Source organism: Phocoena phocoena, chromosome 13 (assembly GCF_963924675.1).
Source record: "Phocoena phocoena chromosome 13, mPhoPho1.1, whole genome shotgun sequence".
Taxonomy (NCBI): domain Eukaryota; kingdom Metazoa; phylum Chordata; class Mammalia; order Artiodactyla; family Phocoenidae; genus Phocoena; species Phocoena phocoena.
In genome coordinates, this window is record NC_089231.1 from 47,941,085 (window position 1) to 47,961,425 (window position 20,341).

General features: G+C 45.0%; 1 protein-coding gene across 2 annotated transcripts in view; it reads left to right on the forward strand.

Annotated features, from left to right (window-relative positions):
• Positions 1-20,341, forward strand: part of KCTD1 (potassium channel tetramerization domain containing 1) — a 90,170-nt gene that overhangs the window by 8,158 nt on the left and 61,671 nt on the right. The gene's annotated exons all lie outside the window — the stretch shown is intronic.

The following is a 20,341-nucleotide window of genomic DNA, read 5'->3' on the forward strand; positions in this document are numbered from 1 at the left end:
AAACCCCAGTGGGAACTTCCTTTTTCTGGAAACCCACTACTTTCTGAGATTTGTGATTTGTGTTTAGCAACTGGAAACAGTTCAGCTCTTGTGGGCCCTCCAGGTAGTTAGTTCGATTGTTTTTAATATGAGGGGAGGGGAGCGAAGGGGGAGGGGAGTGGGGGGGGGAGAGGGTGCGGTGGGGGGGAGTACAGGGAAGTCCCACAGGCGTGAAGGAGCGGGGATGGGGGGGGCGGTAAGGGTCTCCTGTGTCGAGTCCATTTCTGGAACCCTGGGAAACTGCGGGAACCTGGGGAGGCCTTGGAGGGAAGCCCCGGGCACCATCCAGGGCCACTCAGTTCTTCCCCCATCACCAGCCCCATCTCCACCTGAGTATAGACATTTGAAACTCATCTTTGTAATGCAAGCCTTTCCTGGGAGTGTCTAGACTCCTTCACACCCTGAATTACTGCTTTCCCCTGATCACCTGGCAGTGAACCCTGGCAGATGAGCGGTTTGATCCGGTCTGTAAGGAAGGAGGCAAAAATGTGCTACCTACAAAGGGCTGACAGATTTAAGAGAGGTTAGGCTGTAGGCTTCTGGGAAGAAAGAGGAATTTGGAAAGGAATGCTGGAGAATGACAGAGATAAGTGTTGCTTCCTTTGTGATAATTGGGTTACCGAATGTCAAGACTAGTTTGGAAGCTTGTAATTATCAATTTCTAGTTTTAACTACATGTCCCCAGTCCAGGGTAACTCACCCGGTTCAGTCCGCGGTCTCACCACTCAGTCCCCATCCTTCCTCTCTTAACACAAGACAAAGGGAACTGTTATTTTTAGCACCGGGTCCCATAAGGGCTCTTTCCACCACGTTTCTTAAGCTCGTGGATTAGTTTTGATACCTGAACTTGCTGTGGCTTTTGCCATGTAGTTTTTGGTTTGGGGGTTTTTTGGCTGCGGCGTGTCAGGCAAGATCTTAGTTCCCCAACCAGGGATCGAACCCGCACCCCCTGCATTGGAAGCGTGGTCTTAACCACTGGACTGCCCGGGAAGGCCCTGCCATGTGGTTGTTAGGGAACTTACACAGGTGAACTGTTTCACCATCCTGGCTTCTTCACTGTTCTGGGTCAGGGAATGGACATTTGGACCAGATCCACGCAGGAGTGAAGGGAGGGATTGTGTGGCCCCGAGGCTTCCACTTTACTGGGCTGCAGTCCAGAGACAAACGTGATTCCCTCCCTGAAGAGTCTGATGTCAACTGTCCCAGCCTCTAACTGACTCTGTAGTTAGGAAGTAGAATGTCATCATGAATAATAGCCAAGACGAACAGAGGGCTTTAAAGTGGTCCCCCGACCGGCAGCCTCTGCATCGCTCAGGAGCAGTGGGCTACTTGGTCTCCTTTAATCCTCACACAGTCCTTCAAGGAGTTACGGTTATTATTTCCATTTTACAAAGGAGGAGTCTGTTAATAGATGTTGACTTAATTTACTGAAGGTCCAACAACTGGTTAGTGACTATGCTGGGATTTGAGTCCAGAACTGTCAGATTTCAGAGTCTGCTTTTAAATCCATGGTCTGTTGATTCCAAACTTCTTAGCTGTTCAAATAAAAGAATCCATTAAAGAGAAGATGATATAACATTAGATTCATATCACTGCCTGAGGTGCTTTCCTGGAGCAACTTAAGAAGAGCGAACTTGTTAAAATACAGCAAAAAAAAAAAAAAAAAAAAATTGGGAACACAGAAGAATATTTTCAGTGCTTACATGCTTCCATTTTGCTGTGTGTGGTCCCAGCCTCTGACGAGTCTGGGGACAGTATCAGCCTCTTTTGAGAAGCCCCATCACATAGAACATGTTAAGAGTAGACTCCAGGGCCTGACTGCCGGGGCCAAAGCTCAGCTCTGCCCAGAACCAACCTGGTCTTCAGTTTCCTCCTGGGTCAGATGGGGACAGTGGTCATACTCACCTCCTAGGGTCATCAGCATTAAATGAATTACTGTTTAAGAAGTGCTTAAAACAGGTGTGCTCGATGAACATTTTCTATCATTTTATTATCTTAGCACAGAACGTTTGACGTATGAAAAACGGCTGATGGTGCTCATAAAGTCCCAGTCTCCGTCTTCAGTGTTTCTCTTGCGAATAGGTCGTCCAGGTGCTGCGCAGGGGCCTTTCTGCCGTGTCTCCTTCTGGGGCGTCTGTTGCCTTGGGCCAGTAGCACCCCCTCTGGGCTCCTAGGAGATGGGCAGTCTCAGGAGGCCTCTGGCAGTGTGGCTCACCCAGGCCCCCTCCCTCTCACTGTCACTTCAGACAGCCCATCCAGGTGGATGCTTTACACCAAAGCTGGTTTTTCTCCCCTCTACTTTCCTTTGATACTCAGCTCCACAGCTTCTCCTAAGTTTGTTCTGCAGACCCTTCCCATTGCTAGAGGAGGTAGGAGGTACTCTCTGAGGGGCATAATTGCTGCCCAAACTCCAGGGGATTCACAAAAGTTGGCTTACAAGGAGACTGACAGCTTTTCACAAGAGTAAATTTTATTTGGAATGGTTTGGGATTAGGGGAGTACTCATAATACTGGGGTTCTTAAAACATCATGAAGGTCATCATGGCAGTGACTTTAAATTTTTTTGGGGGGTGTAATTCAGATTGTACTGCTTACTATGTCATTCCATACAACTTTAAGTAAACAGACGTTGAGAAAATATACTGGAAGTATTAAACAGGTGATGGCAATATCGATGAGAATGTTCAAGTGTTCTACATAAGGTAGTAAGAGGCACCGCTGCCACTGTCACCCCCCCTCCGAAATTTGTACATTTCGTATAAAAAGAGTAAAAATAGTTCAATGGCATTTAACTAGCATTATTCTTTGTAATGACTTTCGTAAATTTTAATTCCAGTATTCTAGAAGTAGGGCCTGTATTTGGCTAGATCTTCTGGTATATTGTTTGCATTTCCCTAATGCATAATGGATTATAATTTTCTAATTCTTGACTTCTGTCTTGGAGACTATATAAAATCAGTAGAAGTTTTACTTGAAGTTGATGTGTACTAATATATGCTTTGAATAGGCTGCAGAATCAGGGTAACTGGATGGTGTTCTGATGCAGCATTGCTGACCAGTTAGTGACCTCTTCTGACTTGTTCTTAGTTTGACAAAGCGAGCACTCGTATAAAATAGAAACGATTGCTGTGATGATGCAGGGATCTGTCACCTCTAATTTAGTTTGCTTTTCAAATAATCACAGGATTCAGCCACCACATCCCCAGTAGTATAAGTTTGTGGGTTTGAGAATTATATTAAATAAACTAATAATAGCTTTAATTAATAATTCTATTAATTTCATTAAGCCAGCTCATCTGGAATGTTGGTTTCTATTTTGTGCCATTTTTTTCTGACAAAGTTATATATAAATAGATTTTAGATACTTTCTTTCCATCTTGAACAAATATCTCATTGTTTTTTTTTTTTTTTGGTACGCGGGCCTCTCACTGTTGTGGCCTCTCCCATTGCGGAGCACAGGCTCCGGATGCGCAGGCTCAGCGGCCGTGGCTCATGGACCCAGCTGCTCCGCAGCATGTGGGATCTTCCCCGGACCGGGGCACGAACCCGTGTCCCCTGCATCGGCAGGCGGACTCTCAACCACTGCGCCACCAGGGAAGCCCTATCTCATTGTTTTTTACTCCAGAAAAAAAGAGACTGGCAGAAAATTTATTTTACAGTGGAAAGCATGTTGCTGTAGAAACACACAGACCTAAATAATAGTGTAACAAGAATATTAGAAAACGGATTATGCTAGCTTCATTCTCTTTTCTTCTCAATGCGGTGTTCATTCACACGTTGAATTTTTATAATTAACAGTAGGATATTCATAATGCTGGTGATTTCACTATTTTCAGGATTATTTTACGGGTGGGGTGGTAAAGTTCAAGGTATGTTTCTCAGGTTTATGTTTTTAAACTTAGGAAGAGGGCTTCCCTGGTGGCGCAGTGGTTGAGAGTCCGCCTGCCTATGCAGGGGATGTGGGTTCGTGCCCGGGTCCGGGAAGATCCCACATGCGCAGAGCGGCTGGGCCCGTGAGCCATGGCCGCTGAGCCTGCGCGTCTGGAGCCAGTGCTCCGCAACGGGAGAGGCCACAGCAGTGAGAGGCCCGTGTACCGCAAAAAAAAAAAGAAGAGGATCGTGGAATCCTAGATCCTATTCATAGCATTTAACTACTATCTCAAGTGATGTATTTTAGAGCCACCTCTCGGGATGTGAGTGGTGATCTGAGAAAAGTCAAGATGAAGGAGACTGCTGCTATACAGAAAAACTCTGAAAATAGGATTCATTTATTGAGCACTTACTGTGTGCAAGGGCAGGAATTTGGAGGTAAAGAATAACTTAGAAATAGTTAAGAGAAGATGCTGGAGAAACGACAGTGGCAATACCTGGGGCAAGTCAGAAGGAGGACCCAGTGGAGGGGATGAGGGTCTTGTACCATCTAATGACTGTTCACAAGTAAAGCCTGGGTAGTAAACAGTGTGTATTACTTTCTAAGAAATGGGACCGAAGGTGGCCCGACCAAACTGAAAGGCTAAACATTTAAGCCTTAAAAGTGTGTGAAGAGAAAATGTAAAAACTCAGAAGAAATAAAATCTTGCCTTGTCAAAATGTAAGCCTTTTCCTTGCTGTGACATTGATCTCTCTTGGGAAGGCCTTAGTATACTATTTTAGATGTCCCAGCATGACGTAGGCTGCCACATCTCTCTCCATATCAGCCCCTCTAAATGTTCACCCTGTGTTAATCCACGTGTTTTAAGACTGAGTATTTATGCAATAACCCAAAGAAATTCAGAACTGGTACTGTGTCCTAGTTTACATTTCAGTTCCAGCTCTTTGAATTACTAAAGCCTGGCTCCTTTGGTACCCGGCAGTATTTCTTTCACATCTTGAGTCCGGGACCATACAGTGAGTAATCAATTACTAAGGTACATGAGAATAGTGCTCAACGATTTGCAAATGGCTTTCTTGTATGTGACTTCATTCTAAGGAAGCTTTGCAGGGCCCTTTGTAGTGTCAGGTACTGGGTTAGGTAGATGGTGCTGACATAGATAAACTCCTTGTCCTTGGAGGACTCAGTCTCGTGGAGGGGGCAGACAAGTAACCTGAAAGATAAACTCCGATGTGTGATAACTCCTGTGATACTCTGTACACACAGTATAAGCAAGCTGAAGGGGGAGGGGAGGCACTGTGATTATACCCATCCTAGGTGAGAAAAACTGACCCTCAGAGAGGTTAGGCAGTTTCTCAAGTTCACCTCACCACTGAGGAGTGAATTTCCAAGTCCAGGTCCAGCTACTTTGGGGGCTGTCATTTATAGCTGAAGTTTTGTTTTGTTGGTTCTTTTGGCTGCACTGTGGGGCTTGTGGGATCCTAGTTCCCCAACCAGGGATTGAACCCGCACCCTCGGCAGTGAGGGCACAGAGCCCTAACCACTGGACCGCCAGGGAATTCCCTAGCTGAAGTTATAAAAGCAGTGCAGTTAGGCATTAAAGAAAGAAAGAAAGAAAAAAAAAGGACCCTGAAGCCCAAGCATGTAGATGGATGTGTCTTTTAAAAACTAAAAGAGGCTTAATGTGATTTTCATGCTTTTGGTATTTTAGGAAAATCCAAGGGAACATTCTGGATTAGGGTGAAATAGAACGGCCCAGCACAGGCTCCAGACGTCAGTGGCTGACTGCTCTAGCCAGACTGACTGGGGGATCTTTCCTTACAGTGAAGCCCAAGCTCCTGGAACCCTTTCTGCAGTGGTTGAGGGCTGGCCCCCACGGGGAGCTGCGCGGTTCCGTCTGAACCCTGACTGGTTGGCAGTTGGAAGACCAGCTCCCCAAGGCCTTCAGTCTTTCCCACTTCAGCCAGAGCACTTAATGAAAACAAAAAGTGGACACAGCTCTGATGCAGGTATAGCTAGTAAAAAGAACCAATAAAAATGACAGTGAAGTGCCCGCCAAATGGAAGATGTTAATGATACTAAGGCGCTTCATGGGGCAAGTCTGTACCTCTTGGCACAGGACGACAGGCTGCCCACGGAGGCTATTCCTCACAGCGGCCCTTGGCCGCCAGCTCCCACCCAGACTGCACAGGCGAGCTGCCCGGGCTCTGCCGGCCTGGGGCCACCCGACTTCTCCCTGCAGGAACATTGCTGGGAAGTGACCACCACTGACATGTAGCCCCTTTCGCTGGTGACAGCAGATAACACAAGGTTTCAAGGATACTTTTGTGACACGGGAGCAAAAAGGAGACAGGGAAAAGGCACAGGATCAGAAAAGTAAAGGGGAGGGAAGTAGCCAAGGTACCTCCAAGCTTACTGGACATTTGGAGCAAACTCAGCATTCTCATCAGTTCTAATTAGACTTACCAAAGGGTAGACCAAGTTAAAGCTAAGAGAATAATAACTTTGAATTACCCTTGGGCAAGTTACTTAGTTTCCCAGCTGTTAGATGGGAAGAATGGGAATCCATTTGTTCCTCGGTATCCTTGGAGAATTGGTTCCAGGACCCCTGCAGATGTTCAAGTCCCGCATGTAAAATGCTGTAGTATTTGCATATAACCTGCACACACCCTCCCTTATACATTAAATCATCTCTGGGTTACTTATAATACATAATACCACGTAAATGCCATGTAAGTAGTTGTAAATACAATGTATTGTTATAGTTATAAACACAAATACTATTATAAATACAGTGTAAATGTTATGTAAATAATTGCTGGTGCATGGCAAATTCAAGTTTTGCCTTTTGGAAGTTTCTGGAATGATTTTCCAGTATTTTCGATCTGCGGTTTGTTGAAACTGGATGTAGAACCCATGGATATGGAGGGCTGACTGCCCTCCAGTTGTGAGTGGAAAAAGCCCATAGTAAGTGCTCAATAACTGAGAGCTTTAAAAAATTTCAGTTGGTTAGAGATTGCTGACAGGCTAGAGGAAAAGCAGAGGGATTGTATACAATTTCCAGCTGATCCTCAATATTCTCTTTTAAAGCTAAGACAGTGGATCCAAAAAAAAAAACCCCACAAAATATTTATAAACACAGGTGAAAGAATGGAAATATGCAAAGAAACCAGCTGGAGGACCCACATCTATGATAAGAACAAAATAACAATAACCAAAAGGCAAATAATAAAAGAGAAAAATGCGTATTAAATTCTAGGTATCCCTGTTTGAGCCAGTGTATAACTCACTGAAGTATAAAAATAAAATTAAATCTGCAAGCTTTTATTCTCTCCTTTATACCATGAAGAGGTTAATTTAAATATATATAAAATGTTTAACAGATTAATTTTGGACTACCTTTTATAGATCTTAGAAAAAAGTTGAAATGACTTACAAGTATTGACAATATGTCTAGAGTGTTCAATAAAATTATCCATCTCATTAAAAAATACACAATTTGATTTCTTTTAATTATAAGCAGTAAATTTATAGAAATTGATCTCTTTTTATTTATAATTTTCATTAGAGTGTCGTGATTCCAGTAAAGTATATTCAAAATTGATTTGAATAAACAAAATACCTTAATCGTATAGAATATGCAACTGAGATCTTTTAAACTTTTATCATTAAAAACAATACATGTGACCAGATGATAAATTGCAGGTTTTGTTTTTTGGTTTTTTTTAATAATAGTTTTAAAAACATTCTCATGGCCACTTTACAACCAGAAAATATCTCATCCAGATACAATAAAGAATATGAAACTTTCTGGCAAGTATTAAATAGAACAGTGGCACTCTTTGTGTCAAAGTGCTAATTTGAGAGAGATTATGTCATGCTTTTAACTCTCTTTTCCGATGTGGCAATAAAGTACTTGCTCAACTGACATAAATCATCAAATATTTCACATTTTAGTCTTAATTTAGTTTATACCAACATGTTTAGAAATGAAGTCAATAAATATTATTTGCACCATGAAGTACGAATTATAATTAGAAGATTAGCCTTCAATGCATTGCCTTTACTAAAGATACACATCTCATTCCTGAAGAATTCATCCCCATGATCCATTCAGGAGCTAACACATATGTGTGGAACTTGTTACCGTACATACTCAGCATACATGATTCGATCCAATCGCATAACAATCTTGTACCCTAGAAAGATTAAGTAGCTTGCCCCAGGAAGTTCAGTTAGTAAATGGCAAAGTCAGGGCATATCCCAGGGCTCTCACTTGACCATTTATTCAACAAATATTAATTTTTTTTTTTTGACTGCGCCACGCAGCTTGTGGGATCTTAGTTCCCCGACCAGGGATTGGACCCGGGCCCTCAGCAGCGAAAGCGCAGAATCCTAACCACTGGACTGGCAGGGGATTCCCATCAACAAATATTGAGTACCTACTATGTGCTAGTCACAGACGACCCAGTAAAGAACAAGACAGGTCTCATTTCTCATAGACTTGACATTCAAGTGGGAGAGACAGACATTAAAACCAACAAAACTATCATCGAAATAGACTGAAGTGACTGAATCAGTTGGGTCCCACCCACAGAGGAGTGGGCCACACACACTGAGCACAGGGGCTCTCCTAATCCCAGAGGAGGCTCTGCACGAGCCCAGAGCAGATGGACCCGTGACTGGTCTTGTCCACTCTTCCAGGTACAGGTGGGCACTTTTAAATCAGACTTACAGTTTCCCGAACTAAAATATTGGGTTGGCCAACACGTGCGTTCGGGTTTTTCCCGAACGCACGTGTTGGCCAACCCAATGTTAGGGGAAGGACGGTAACCTGTATAGAACAGGTCTTAGTGTCGTTTCTTAAGAGCTCAGGGTGGACAGCACATCTGAGCACCTCAGCTTGTTAGGCGGGGAGAGGATACGGAAGGCCAGAGAGATGGGTAGCAGAATCTGATCCAGAGTCAGGAAGCGCTCCTTATTCATAGGCTCAGAATCTTCTTCCTGGTCAACAAAGCCCCCTCTTCTCACTTGCTAGGTTGTGTGTAACCCTTACGACGTGACAGTTTCAGACTTTACTCAGTTGATTCCCATCCCGGGCAAGGTCCTCCCATGCCTTCAAAGGACTGGGGTCTTTCTCTCAGGGACATACTTCCCCACACTGCCTCACTGAGGATATCTGTCAGAAAAATCTGTGCTTTTCTCCCCACTTCTATACTAGAAAGCAGCCAAGGTATTATTGATGGAATCAAAAGAAAATATCAACGTGGGTGGGCACTTGTTTGTCCATATTTGTGATGCTGAAGGATCGTGGGATTAGCATTTGAGAGTGAGATCACCTGGCATGGCTGCTGGTTACTGCTGTCACCTCACTGGGTCTTAGTCTAACTTACCTAAACCAATTTATGAGAAGTCCTTCTTGATGAGACAGGCATTACCGGAATACCTGGTCAGGTGATCTTGAGAATCCCTTCTGCCCTAAGAACCTATGATTCCATCGTGGCAAAAAATGTCTGCAAATCAAAATTTTACAAATCAGATGTTTGTAAATTAGATCGCAGTTGAAAGACACTGAGTGAATTCTTTTTTGGAGCCCTCATTTGTCCTCGATGTGAATTCCGTTATTGGGTCAGGCTGTTTAACCTTAACCATACCTTGGTATACTTTCTAGTGTCTGTTGCCATTTCTGGTTGGGATTTATGTTTCAAGGATGTATGTCTTTTTCTACAATATTCAACTCAATGTGATGTATAAAGTAGTGTATCTGATTTAATGTATCTCAACCTGCGGTTGAAATTTTCTTACTGATTTAGGGTTGTTTTCTCTTTTATTTGCTGTATGCAGAGTAGCCTCTCAAAAACTAATGGTTGAATATTTTTAAAAGTGAGAGTTAACATTTTCATGATTTTTATTCATTGGACCCTTTGCATAAGGACCATTCCTGGGATGTTGCTTCCTTTTCTCACTGCTCTATTCTCAGTGCCTGGCACAGTGGTTGGCACATTTTAGGTGCTCAAAAGTATTTGTAGAAATGAATAAAAATATTTTGTAATAACAATAAAGGTGAGTTTATAATCTTTGCCCTCCTAGCCTTGAGCAGAACGGGTCTAGATATTTTACTCTCATTTGAAAAAATGAAAACTGATTCTTCAGCTGTGAAGGTTAGAAATAAAAAGCTCCTCCAATGGCACATAAGGAAAAAAAGTTTCCTTAAATATGTGTGGCACACCTACTGTGTGCCTGGCACTGTGCTCTGCTCTGAAGGTCAGACGATTAAGACAGTGCCCTGAAGGTTAAGTCGAGTTCTGTCCTGCCTATATTGTAGAAGCAGTTTGTTCCCTTCTGTTGATTTCTTAGCACACGACAGGGATCACATACAGCCAAATAAATCAGCAGCTGGGTTAAATGCGGTAGTGGTAGCTGTGCTGTCCTCGTAGAGGTGCAGGTCTGGTTGGTGAGTTGTGTCCTCCGGGGATGACGGTGGGGCGAGACGAAGATGGACTTGCCCCGAGGTCACCACAGCTGGACTTCAGCCCCTTCTGTGCTTTAGGTCTGGACTAGTGTTCACCTCTCCACCTCAGGCCTACTCAGGTTTTCTTTTCTTTCTTTTTTTTTTTCCCCCAGAGCCCTCATTTCTCCTCTGCCTTTCCCTGGCCCAACCTCCAACCCCGTAACAACTGAGAGAAACCCTTTTACAAAGGAATCCGTTTGATCCAGTAGAATCATCCAGTGTGTAGTATTTGCTCAAATTATAGAGTTGACAGTGCACAACTGCGAAATTCTTAGGGGACTCCAACTTTAGGGGGTCAATGTTGTAATTTGGATTTAGGGAAAAGAGTTCTTTTTGCTTGTCTGTCTGTCCAGTTGTCTACGTTGGGCTTTTGTGGTTATTCTGCCTCTTCTTGCTCTCCTATGTTAATTCTATCAATATTAGGGTGTATCATATACTGTATTAGGAAATATCAATGACTATTGTCACTAATACCATTTTTCTTTTTTTTTTAAATTTTATTTTTGGCTGCGTTGGGTCTTCATTGCTGTGTGCGGGCTTCTCATTGCAGTGGCATCTCTTGTTGCAGAGCATGGGCTTTAGAGTGCACAGACTTCAGTAGTTGCAGCGTGTGTGCTCAGTAGTTGCGGCACGTGGACCCTAGAGCGCAGGGGCTTCAGTAGTTGCGGCACGTGGGCTCAGTAGTTGTGGTGTGTTGGCTCAGTAGTTGTGGCACATGGGCCCCAGTAGTTGCGGCATATGGGCTTAGTAGTTGTGGCACGTGGGCTCAGTAGTTGCGGCACATGGGCCCTAGAGCACAGGGATTTCAGTAGTTGTGGTGCGTGGGCTCAATAGTTGTGGCTCGAGGGCTCTAGAGTGCAGGCTCAGTAGTTGAGGCACATGGGCTTAGCTGCTCTGCGGCGTGTGGGATCTTCCTGGACTGGGGATCGAACCCGAGTCCCCTGGATTGGCAGGTGGATTCTTTTTTTTTTTTTTGCGGTACACGGGCCTCTCACTGTTGCGGCCTCTCCCGTTGCAGAGCACAGGCTCCAGACGCGCAGGCTCAGCGACCATGGCTCACAGGCCCAGCCGCTCCACGGCATGTGGGATCTTCTCGGGCCGGGGCACGAACCTGTGTCCCCTGCATCGGCAGGCGGACTCTCAACCACAGCGCCACCAGGGAAGCCCCAGCAGGCGAATTCTTAACCACTGTGCCACCAGGGAAGTCCCATTTATCGTTTATGAGATTTGATCGTGGACTCCAGATACCTTTTGATTGATCATAGTTACAGAAAATAAAATCAGTGCCCTCACAGTTATTTAATTCCGTTTGAGAACTTATATCTGTTCTGGTTTAGGCACAACCTCCTTGGGTTACGTTTTCTTTTAAACTTAAAGAATACTGTCTGAGAGGGCAAAGTACAGTTAATAAAGGGATATAAACCAAACTGTCTGTTTTTCCTTCTTGGTGCTTTTTTTCAACTTACCTATTTCTCTTGGTTCTTATTCTCCCTTGGGCTTTACTCTGTTTTCACTTCAAGGGGGTGTAGAGAGAACAGAGAAGGGAAGAAGGAGTTTGATCTGAGCGACGTGGTAGACACAGGGAGGTGTGTGAGCAAACACCCCTGATGGGAAAGAGCATGGTTCATTCCAGAATATTCCAGAACAGAAAGGAAGTCTGTGGGCTTTGTGCATAGAGTGATGGGGAAGGGGTGAAAGAGAAAGCTGAAGGGTTCGGCTCCAGCGCTGTGACATCTAGACTGTGTTAAAGGTTTCAAACCTCATCTGTGGTCTGGGCAGTTGTGGAAGGGCTGTAAGCAGTTGTGGAAGGGCTATAAGCAGGACAGGATTCAACTTATTTGCCTTGTTGAGAATAAAAGAGAGCCCTAAGAAACTTGAATATTGGGTAGAAGGGGCTTGCTGGCATAAAGCCAGGGGGGCGGAGGGCACTGGGGGGTTGTAGTGTATTGGGACCAGAGGGAGTAGTGGGCTTTGTTAATGCGGCTAAGATTGCCGGTAAGACGAGACCACGGCTCTGGCTTCTCTGCAGAGCAGTTCTGTGAGGTGGTGGGCAGTGGGCAGAGGCCATATGGAGGGGCCCGAGGGAGGGAAGAGAGGTGAGGAAAGGGGAACAGCTGGGCTGTTTTCAGGTTTGACTGTCCAGGAGAGGGGTCAGGAGAGCGGGAGCTGGAGGGAGCGAGTTTGTGGGGGATTTTATATATTTTTAACATGGGAGACACATGAGCATGTTTACATGCTGATGGGGAGGAGAGTCGATAGCAGGAAGGAGGGGGCGGGGGGGTCCCCGAGGACAGATGAGGTGGCTGGTTTGGGGTGGTCTTGTTAATATTTTATGTACTTTTCTAAAATCACAGAAGGAAAACACTGACCCAGGTTAGACGCAGATGACACTGCGACCTCAGCTCCCCTGCCGGCCCTCAAAGCCCCTCCTCCTTCATCTGGCCCAGCGTGCTCCCCAGGGAGTCTGGGATCCGGGTCGTAAAAGATCCTGGCTCCCACTTCAAGGGCGTTCCTCATTCAACCGGAGAACATCCTTTGTGTTTTAATTGAGTCAGTGACAAAGTGGAGGATCACATTCAAGGTAGGGGCCCATTTTATCGAAAGGAAAGCTAGATAAAATAGGAACACTCGGGCTTCCCCGTTGGCGCAGTGGTTGAGAGTCTGCCTGCCGATGCAGGGGACACGGGTTCGTGCCCCGGTCCGGGAAGATCCCACATGCCACGGAGCGGCTGGGCCCGTGAGCCATGGCCGCTGTGCCTGCACGTCCGGAGCCTGTGCTCCGCAACGGGAGAGGCCACAGCAGTGAGAGGCCCGCGTACCGCAAAAAAACAAAAAAGGAACACTCTCCGAAAATGTGTCTCAGCCAGGGAGGGAACAAACAAGTTGCACGGGAATGAACATGCTGGGTCTCAAGTTTCATAGCATGAAGATGGGCGCTTTTTGGCATCACTTGAACTGATGTCGAGTATTGTGTCTGTGCAGAGAGACTTTCTAGATTTCAGGCTTCCATTCGCTGGCTTTTTTCTGGGGGAAAAATTACTGTGACTTGCAGCAAGTGTAATTTTTTAAATTTGTTTTTTTTAATTGATAAACTTTATTTTTTAGAGCAGTTTTAGTTGCCCAAGGAAACAGAGCAGAAAATTCAGAGAGTGCCCATGGATACCATGTCCCACACAGTACAGCCTGCCCCACTATTGATGGTACGTTGTTATAATTGCCCTCCACTGGCACCTCCTGAGCACCCAAACTCCATAGTGTACATTAGGGCTCATTCCTGGTGTTGTACATTTTATGGGATTTGGCAAATGTCCAATGACATGTATCCACCAGGGAGTATCACACAGAGTAGTTTCACTGCCCTAAAAATCCTCTGTGTTCTGCCTGTTCATCCCACCCTCCCCTCTATTTATTTCCATGTGTGTTTGGCTTGTTTGCAGCCTTCTTCCGTGTAAGCATAGCAATTAGATTTTCAGTCTCTCCTTCTGAAGATCTTGATAGAACCTTAATAACAGCTTTGTTTGGGTTTTGAGTACTTTTGTACCTAAAAGAAAAATTCAGTCCTTGACCTGGAATTATGATTTTAAAGCAATGACATCTAATTCCGGCTTTATTCTCCTCTCTGCAAGTATTCCCTGCCCTACTTTTTAAGCTCTCTGTAGTTAACATTTCAAGGAGACTTTTTTTCCCCCTGTTTCTTTGCGGGGTGGCCAGGAGGGCAGAGAGATTCGCCCTTGACCCTCCCAAACCACCACAGGGCAGCCAGCTGAGGAAGTGTTGTGGGCCTCTCCTGAGTCTTGCAGAGTAGATTTCTGTTCCTAAAGGGCCAGAGGAGAAGCAGAGAAGCAGCACTTCTTAAAGGTACTGGCAACAATGTTGGCAGCAGGGGCCTTAAGAAATGGAGAAAGGTAGTTTGGGGATTAGGGAGTTAAAGCATTAGCATTCAGCGTCCTGCTTTCTACTCATTGCTACTTTGTGCAGAAAATATGTTGCTTTAAAGCCTAGGGAAACTGGTCATTGTAAATTAAGCGGTTTGAAAACTGTTGGGAAAAAAAATCCCAAAATGTGCAGGGAGAATTGGACTGAAAATACCAATGCTTCAGAGAAGAGCCCCCTGGGCGTTAAGCTTCTTGATCCTCGCATTGTGTTTCCATTACCAAGGCTTTACCCAGGTCACCTCAGTTTCCAACATCCCTCTGGATGCCTTGGAGGAGACGGGGTGGGGCTGTAAAGTGGGGATGGCTTCTCCGACGTCGCAATGCAAGGACGTTGTGACTTTTGATGTTTCTCGTTTCGCCAGTGTTCATGTTTACCTGGCATTTTCTCTTGACTATCTCACACTCATCCCAAGTGACAGTAGCCATGAAATCACAGGTTTGATGTGCGAGCTGTGTATTCTAATACTCACTAAAACACCCAGAACTATTTAGAAGCAAGAAGATGCACGGTGCCCTGTTCGGGAACACCGGTGTCGACCACAGCCTCATAGAGCTGGAAGGTCCCCCCCCGGATTTCCTGAAGCCCACGAATCGAGGCCCCCCCGGAGGTTCATCGTGCACGTGAGGCACGGTCCCCCTTGTCCAGTCACTCCCCGGTGCCCATAAGTGTCAAGGAAGGGCTGCTTCCTTGCTGGTCTCTCCTCACGTTTGGCTAACTCGCAATTATGTGCATTCTTGGATTTTTTTTCTTCCCACCCAGAGGAAAATGCTCTCAAAGACTGGTCTCCAGCATCCAGGATTGTGTAAACGGAGGGCCCCACCCTGGGGGGGGGTGGAGGTTAGAGATACCTAAATTGTTTGCATATTTCTCAACTACACTTAAACACCTATCCGCAGGTGCTGCGTGGGCCCTGGAAAGGACAACTGTCCGTCAGACTGACAAGGACGCTGCCTCTCCTGAGCTTATATAGTCTAGGGGGTGAGACAGACAAAAAGGGGAAATAGGTAACAACAAGAAAATGGGATATAGTAGCAATATAGTAGCATATAGTCGGATATGTTCTACAGAACATGAAACCCTGGGGACATGACAGGTGGTTATAGGCACGTGGGCCTACTTAGATGGGGCACAAAGAGACCCACCCTGGGAAGAGTGTTTCAGGCAGAGGGAACAGCGTGCGCAAAAGTTTTGGAAAATCTTTGGGAAGTGCAGGTTAGTTTAGTTTAATTCTGGGTTGCCAAGAAGGGAATGAGGTGGACAGTAGGTTGGGCCTTACTGGAGGCAGTGGGGAGATAGGGGCACCGGCTTATACGGGGTAATCATGTCCCAGAATTTAGCACGGGACGAAGCAGATTGCAAAGCGGACCAGCGCACGTGCGTTGGTGCAGTGTCTGCGGCCTGAAGCAGGTTATTGACCTCTAAACTGCGTGTGATCTGTCCGGGATGCTTACTAGCAGCGCTGCCTCATGCAGGGGTGTCTGTACCCCGCTTGGCACAAGGCCTGGCACACTGAAGTACCCAGCTGCAAAGGTTTTGCTAGCCCAATCTTCCTCTCAACCCCGAGGCCTTGTGGAAAGTCCTTATGGGTAGAAAGAGATGCCTGGTGAGAAATAAGCCAAGATTTAAAAGTTGTTTGGGTAATTCTGCTCTTTGCCAGCCTCATCAAAGGAAGGCTCTGGAGAAGCGTGGCTGGTATTGGCTGGGTCTTATAGGAGAGGGATTTTTTTTAGGGAAATGAACTCTTTTGATATTCAGCATTCTTTCCAGAGGACCTTTCTGGGCAGAGTTTATCCAGGCAGTACGTATAAACAGTGAGATCAAGGCATTTTGTTTGGGGAAGAGTAAAAGCCGTGGCTCTAACAAATAAGTCTGGAAGGGCATATGTGGTTTTGTGTCTTTAGATTCTTTTCTTAATTTAAAGAATGTTTTATAGTTTAACACATGCGCATATTAAATTTTTTAAATATGCCATGGAAAATGGCCGTGCCTCCTACTCCTGACTTCCGGTTCCCCACTTTCCTCCCTAGAGGCAGCCACTGTTACATTTTCTTACAAATTCTTACGATTCAGCCATTTGATATGCATATTCCAATATATTGCATGCATCATCCCATATGTGTTTTGAAAGGTAGTGCTTTCTTAAACGTTTGGGTGCATGGCAGCTACTTAAAGGTTTGGGGAAAAATCAGACGACATAGAAAGAAGATGGAATAATGTCATTGGGATATTGATTCCTGAGCATGAGTGAATTGGGGGGTTCACATAAGTAATACAAATCATTGCTAAGGGAAAAAATTAAAATCATATGTACAGTACAATGGAGCTCATTCTATCTGTAGAGACAGATTGTTCTGGAAAGAAAACAGAACCTTGAATATTCTGGTTATGTATACTCTTGGGGAGTCTTTTGGAGTCTTTTGTTCTCTCTCTCACCAAAACCTGAAAGTGTTTGAGCTGCTTGTGAGTGCCTTCTTGTTAGCGCCTATAGCAGGCAAATGTGGTCCACGAGAAAGTGGAGGGGTGGGCCTGGGAGCTGTCCTCAGGCCCCCTGCTGGAAAGCAGGCAGTCTATGCAGGTGAGGACCAGCGTCCTCATACAGGTGTTAGGGTGAGCGCCTCATCTCCTGGTAGCCCCTAGGGGCATTAGAAGCCACCAGGGTAACAGCTGGGAAGCTCGTGAGTTAATGCCTCCCTGCCCCCCAGCGTTGTGTCCAGTGCAGCTCCTGAAGCTCTCAAATCCTGTTCGGCCGAGGTGTTCCAGGACTGCAGCTTCCACTCTGTTCCCCGCTTGGAACTACCCTGCTACAGCTGGGTTCCAGTGAGAGTGGGCAGACCCCAGAGCCCGGCAGTGGTTCTGAATGGGGCCAGCCACAGTTCCATCACCTAAACCTTTATCCTTCTTCCACAAATGGCCTTTGCCAGTCTGCCGGCAGCTTTTCTTAAATTAGCAAAGAAGAATCAGCAGTAGGTAAAGGAAGATCTCCCCGCCACGTTTTTTCCAAACTCAAAATCTGGGTTAAATGCAGGTAAGTAAGATTTTTCACAAAACCACTCAAGGCTTGCCTTAAGTTTATGATTTTTCAGATTTTAATGTCCTTGCATGTATATTATATAATTTGACCCCGACAACAACCCGTTGTGACCGTAAAACATTATTATCCTCCTTTGATAGATGGAAAAATCGAGTCTTGTAATAGCCAAATCCCATAGCAAGTTCGAACAAAAGTAAGACATTGTACACAGTGGACTTTCCCCAGAGGAAATGAAGGGAAACACTGGTTCTACAATAGGTTCCTAAAAAGTAAGGTTTCCAGGTCAGGTGCGTTTGGGGGAACATTGCCATCATCTTGAAACCCTATGTAAGGACACCTATTTAATTCAGTGTTTTCTGGATTTATTTGAATTAACTCGTCATCTTCGCCCACCTGGGATAACTAGCACTACTACTTTTTATAACATTTTGGGAAACACAAGTCTACGTCACCAGGGAAGATATAATTTTTTTGCAACTTAAAAAAAATGCATCTCTGTAAATTTATTTGTACTATTTAAAATAATTTTAACTTTAACAATTTAGAAACTGCAAAAGATACCCACATGGCTATCAGCCACCACTAGTATTTTCTGATTCAAGGAGCAGTGGACAAGCTGTGGGAGATGCTTGAAATCTCCTTTAGTTCTCAGCCACTTACTGGCTTTGTGACTTGGCCAAATTACTGAACTTGTCTAAACCTCAGTTTCTCTGTCCGAAAATGGTGTTATATTAATTCTTACTTTAGGGTCATTGCAGAGATTCAATGAGTTGACTCACGTAGAGCACGTGGCATATAGTAAGTGCTCAGAAAACACTAACCTTTATTATTCCTGAGATCCACACAGATTGCTGTTCAGCAGAGTCTGGTAGACTCTTGTCGGGGATAGATGCCATCAAGATTTGATTAAGCTTGAGAAAATTACAGTTGAGTTTCCTAGGGCTGTCCTAGCAAAGTACCATAAACTAAATGACTTAAACAGCAGAAATATATTATCTCACAGTTCTGGAGGCCAGAAGTCCGAGATAAGGTGGGTATCGGCAGGTCTGGTTCCTTCTGAGGGCTACTGGCTTCTGGTGGTTTGTTGGCAATCTTTGGTGTTCCTTGGCTGTATAGTCACATCACCCCGATCTCTGCTTTCGTGTTCTCATGGGGTTCTCCCTGTGTGCTTGCCTGTGTCCAAGTTTCCCCTTTTTCTAAGGATACCAGTCATACTGGATTAGGGCCCACCCCACTGCAGTTTGACCTCATCTAAACTCATTACACCTTCAATGACCCTATTTCCAAATAAGGTCACCTTCTGAGGCACCATTCTGAAGTTAGGCCTTCAACATATGAATATTTGGGGGACACAATTCAACCCTCAACACCAACATAGTAGGTCAGTCCCACTGAGAACGTGCAAGAGGAGAGAGATCTGGTTAAATATTTGGTTGTGAAATTTTGTACTTGCTCTCTTTTTTTCTTGGAACGACTTTTTTTCAATCACCTTCATTTTTTTTGTCTTTATTGAATTTGTTACAATATTTCTTCTGTTTTTTGTTTTGGTTTTTTGGCCACTGAGGCATGTGGGATCTTAGCTCCCCAACCAGGGATCGAACCTGCACCCCCTGCATTGGAAGGCGAAGTCTTAATCACTGGACCACCAGGGAAGTCCCTCAATCACCTTTATTAAGGTGGGATTACATACAACAACATGCATCCAGTTTAAGTTCAGTGAGTTTTGACAAGCGTATACACCTATGTAACCACCACCCCGGTCAAGATATAGATCATTTCCAACATCCTAGAAAGGTTCCTCTGGTCCCTCCCCAGTCAGCCCCCTGCCATAGCCCAGCCCCTAGGCAATTGATCCCTGGTCTGCTTCCTGCCACTGTGGATTAGTTATAGTTGTATCTTTTCTAGTCTTTCACATAAATGAAATTTTACAGTATATATATTCTTCTGTGCTGGCTTTTTTGCTTATGTCTGCTTTTGAAGTGAACCATTAATCCACAGGAATCTAGTGTAGAAGTTTTTAATAACTATAAATCCAGCCCTTAGAATTCTGTAGCTAGATGGAGCACAATTTTGATAGATCTTTTTAAAAAAACATTATTTCCTTACTATGCCTGTGGTTCTTTATTAGAGACCTTATACGCTCATTAAATCCTTAGATCAGTCTTGTGAGGTAAGTATTCCTTTCTTCATTTATAAAAGAGGTAGTTTCTTGGTGCTTTTCTTTTTGTCTTTGATTACTGCTACCTGGAAAATGTGTTTAGTTGAGGGAAGTCGAACGTCAGAATATTGGAATATGGCTGTCATGGCATTTTAATTAATTTATTATTTTTTTTACAAGGAGAATTTTTTTTAATCTTATTTATTTATTTTTGGCTACGTTGGGTCTTCGTTTCTGTGCGAGGGCTTTCTCTAGTTGCGGCGACGGGGGGGCCACTCTTCATTGCGGTGCACAGGCCTCTCACTGTCGCGGCCTCTCTTGTTGTGGAGCACAAGCTCCAGACGCGCAGGCTCAGCAGTTGTGGCTCACGGGCCTACTTGCTCCGTGGCACGTGGGATCCTCTCAGACCAGGGCTCAAACCCGTGTCCCCTGCATTGGCAGGCAGACTGTCAACCACTGCGCCACCAGGGAAGCCCTGTCATGGCAATTTTAGTGAAATGTCACAAGGTCATTATAAAGATTAAGTGAGATAGTACGTGTCACGTGTTGGGTATAGTGCTTGGCACACAGTGAGGGTCCCCAAGCGCTGCTTGTCGCTATGGTTATTAGTGGGCTCAGGGGCTGTCACAGCTGGAGCCCCTCTATGATAATCCAGGCCCAAGCTTTTTACCCTTCAGGGCCCAGGGAGGGGTTGGGCCTGGTGGACACAAGGTGGTCCTGTGCCCCTCCCTCTCCCCCCTCCCCCAGCAGCACTGCCTTTTTCTGCTTTTCAACTGCAACTCAATTGTAAGCTCT